The following is a 4,764-nucleotide window of genomic DNA, read 5'->3' as shown; positions in this document are numbered from 1 at the left end:
TGCTCACTTGAACTCAGGCTCTCTTGTCGTAGATGTCGTGCTTTGAACTGTTTCACTTGATTTTGTTACTTGAATGACAGGCTCGCTTGCTGTGGAACTTGAATGGCATGCTCGCTTGATTTGTGGCTTATTGTACTTGTTGAGAACACTTGTTAGAACTTTCTGGAATTCACGCTCGCTTGATGATGAACTCACGCTCGCTTGATTTGTGGCTTATTGTACTTGCTGAGAACACTTGTTAGAACTTTCTGGAATTCACGCTCGCTTGATTGGTGTTAGAGTTGAACTTGTTTTGGTTGCTGTGATGGTTGTGTCAAGGAGTTAAAACTCATGGACAGGGTGTCGAACACTGTCGAAAATGCACCCAAAAAAGCGTACAATGATTTCAATGATTCACTACAATGAATTCTATTTGTCTCAATTCAAGACCTGGGTGTCGGTTTCAACCGAGAATGCACCCTTACAATTCAATATGTTTTGAGTTTGATTACAAGTTCAACAATGCTGATGTAGAATGTGCTATGAAACGTTGAAGTTTACAGATTCATTATCTTGAATGTAGTGATGTAGAAATTGCTTTGAAATACTGGAGTTTGCAGATTCTTGAACTTGATTGTATTGAGTGAAGTTATTTGTTGAGCTAGAATGTTGATGTTGAAAACTTTGATTATTTGTTGTAGTGACGCAAATGCATGTGTTGAGCTGAATTATCCTTCCTTGCAACTATTCTGTTACAAGTGTTGTGCTTGCTTGCATTGAACTTTATGTGTGTTAAATGAGATCATTTATGTGTCAAAACTAGACACAAATCATAAGCAAAAAAACATGAAGCATGCACCATCATCAACTCACTCTTCGTGTACCTAAGATCCCCTTATTCAATTTCGGGCGGATCTAGGACACATCAACACAAAAAAAAATGATATCTTTATTAATCAGAGTACATCTGAAGCAATGATAATGCCAAGCTTACAACCCTTTGAAACAACTTGCCTCCAAAATCTGAATGGATAGTGACACAATCCCTCTCAAAGTAAAACAATACTTTGAATGACAACAACTTTCCCTTATCACTCCAAATACAAAATAAGACACTTATATCTCCAAATTACAAAAGTTTTGGACACTTACATTTATATCCATTTCATAAAGTCATCTCCAATCTCAAAAACTTAGTTCCATGGTAATCGTGTGCGATCATCTTTCGGATTCAAAGTCCGATCTCCATCATACATTCTCTGCTATTCTAAAAAAAAACTAAATCTTCGAAAAAAAAAAATTGTTTCCATTCTCCAACTCCACACAAATGTCAACACCTTATCACTCCAAAATAAACATTTTAATGCACCTTTCTTAAAAATTACATTATTCTCCACTCAAAAATCACACCTTAAAATCTTATTACTCCATTACATAGAGAATGCTTCAAAATTCCAAAATAACTCCTTAAGTAACTTTTCAAACAAAAGAAACTCTTTATGAAATCACGTGAAAAGTGATATAAAGTTACTTTTAAAGAAGGTGAATAAATTTTGGATTTTAATTTAAAACACATGCACTATTTCCTTTATAAAAACTATACGTACCATAATCGTACTTATTTTTAGAAGCTTGTTCACCGTAAACTTCTATTTGAACTTTCTTCATGCACCTTGTGAGTTCCACGTTCTACTTGTTATATTTTGAGGGACGAGATCGTCGTGGTGCAGAATAGATGCTTCGCCTTTCTCAATTCACGCACAATCCACAACAACAGTAATGCTAAGCTTAGACTTCGGCTCTATTTCACAACAGGTCACCACACTCGGCTCAAATGGAAAAGATCGATTTCTCATACACCTTGACTTTTATGCGTTGAAAAGTCACTTTGGAAAAAGGAATTATCATTTCAGATTAACACATTTCCTGCACAATTTTTTAATATGCAGGTTCCTCCTCGCCTCTTGAAAAGTATCTTTGATGCATCCTCTAGCACTCCTGTCAACGATGATAATTGATGATCGCGTTGCTTCACTACCGTTATCAGCATCGCTGCCCCAACAAATATTGAATGTTGTCGCCCATCCTCTTATAGTTGAAACTTGAATCTGAGCACGTCTTCGTCTTCTGCAATTATTATTTCCCTCTCATCTTCATCTAAGGTGTCAGCTTATAAACTGAGAGTCGGTCTCATGGTGTCGGGATCAAATCTAGTAGCATCCACAAAACGAAACTAAAGCTGCAGAAAGCAAATAACTTGTCTAACAAAATGGACGCCTGTTTGGTTGATCCGTAAAATTTTGTTAACATGTGATGTTGTCGCTGGTTCCACATGCTCATAGCCACATCTACGTTATGGATCAGATTCTAATAGCAATGCCTTTAACTGTCAGTCGGTGGCAAGCACGGCTGCAAGTCTCATAGCATACTGCTCCGCCATGCCCACATCAAAATAGCGTTCGAAGAACCTCTTCTGGCAGATTGTGTGTTCGAGCTTGATGTCTGGTGTGAAGGCTGAAGGATTCAAGCCTGTCGTTCTAACAAACTCTGTCGAATATCCAAAAACAGGGCTTTCCCGTCCACAGCTCTAATTCGGGACAAAGCGTACCACAAATTCTCTCAACAGTGACAAATACACAACCAAGACGCAGCTCTGATTCAATAGCAGTCAAAGCTATCAAAATTGCACTTAAAAAACTTGTTTTCCCTCAAACAGAAACTAATTCGCCAATATCATTTTAGCAGATAGTATTATTGAAGGCGATCGATGCACAAATAGTTGTAATTTCCTGCCATTGCTCCCTCAACAGCGTGATGGTTCGCCTTCCACTTTCAACTAGGCTCTGATACCACATATTGAAAATGAAATTAACTCATAGAAATATATAAAGCACACACAATAAACCAGACATAAAATATTGGCGGAAAAAAGCTGAAGCCTCATGCTTCTCTCATTCATACATTACCATTCCAAAATTGAATATAGTGTTACAAATAAATAGATGAGAGACAGTGTTCTCAAGATAGTGCGTGCTATCTTAGACACCTTTGGTTGAGATAATTTCTCACCAGACACACCAATATAGGAGTTACCTAAACTAACTCCTATCTTAGAGGAACAACCCAAGAGTTAGGCACAAATTCCTAACTTGGAATTTTTAATTAATTAATTTATTTTTGGATTTATTATTGTTTTATGAGAGAGGCTAACATTTGGGTTAAGAAAGAGGAGTTGAAAGGAAAGTTTCCTCTACCCAAGTGTAGCCAAGAGAAGACCCAAACAGGGGTGAAGAAGAGGAAAATAGGGAATGATTCTATGAGAACTCGACCTTTAAAGATTTGGAGGAAGAAAGAGGATGATCTACTCAAAGGGGAGTATATCCTCTATTTCTCTTTAGTAAAGGAAGAGAAGGACCTCAAGGGAGGCTGAGTAAGTCAAATGAAGGAGGCCAAGAAGATGAACATAATGGCGTCTGATGGATGAAGGTGGAGTGCAACCAGCATGAGGAGTACATAAACATATTTCTTGTTGTGGGAAGAATATGGGTTATAATGGAAGTGTGGAATGACAGGAAGCTCACATTCTTGTTAGGTCCACAAGATCAGTCCCCACGCAAAGGAAAGGAAACTTTGTAGGAGATAAGGGAGAATTTGCTCAGGGGGAGCTACTTTGATACGCAGTAGCAAGCAACAAATAAGCATCCTCAGAAAGGAAGATTGCTGAGCAAAGGAAAGGTTTGCATATTTGATTAAACACTTTTATTTCATTTAAGTTGTAAGATGATAATGTATAGCAGTCTTGTGTTCATAAAACACAATTGGTATATGATTTTTCATGTCCCTTAACCCTCAATTGGTATAGCTATGTCAATTAGTTGTGATGGGATCGTACATGTGTGCAAATGCACATTTATTTTTGAGAAAAGAAATAGAATATTTTTCCTAGTACATTGTTCCATTTGTATCATTTCTTTTGGTGTCATTGGTATGAGCTGTAAAGCAATCCCTATTATATGAGAATGATCTCAAGAGGAGAAGAGGAGATGCTAAAAAATGAGAATAGTCTCGAAGGAAACAACAACAACCATTAGAGAACTTTTGAGGTCTAAAATGGGCCTCCTAAGAAAAATGTACAACCAAAATAAACTTTATAGGAACCAATAGGATTCAAGATGATTATGTCAACCATGGGGGATGATTCACCATTTTTGGAGTAAAAAAGTAAAAATATTAAAAAATAATAAAATAATAAAACTACTTTTTCAACTCGTATTTTCAACTTATCTCCCTAAGGTTTTACTCAAATTTCAAGCGGGAGTACTCGTTGGATGAAAAATTAATTCCTCATCCAAGGAGTACCCATGTTTAATGCTTTCGATGGACCCCGCTACATGAAAAATGAGAAATACATGAAAAAATGTGATTGAAATCACATTTTTCATGTATTTCTCATTTTTCATGTATTTCTCATTTTTCATGTAGCAGGATCCATCGAAAGTATGCAACATGGATACTCCTTGGATGAGGAATAAAATTATGCATCCAATGAGTGTTTTCACCCAAAATTTGAGTAAACTCATAGGGAGATAAGTTGAAAATGCAGTTGAAAAATTAGTTTTTTCTTTTTTCCCTCTAAAATTTGATGATGTAATGTAATCTTATTTTATTATTTCCATTATTATTTTATAATTTCCTTAGGAGGCCCATTTTAGACCTCAAAAGTCCCCGAATGGAAGAAGGGAAAGCCAAAATGCATCATTATAAATTGGTATTTGTAGCAGCAGC

This window comes from Pinus tabuliformis, chromosome 6 (assembly GCF_031772625.1).
Source record: "Pinus tabuliformis cultivar Carrire ecotype Pingquan chromosome 6, CPIR1, whole genome shotgun sequence".
NCBI lineage: Eukaryota > Viridiplantae > Streptophyta > Pinopsida > Pinales > Pinaceae > Pinus > Pinus tabuliformis.
The sequence above is the reverse complement of the archived record's forward strand: the minus strand, read 5'-3'. Positions refer to the sequence as shown.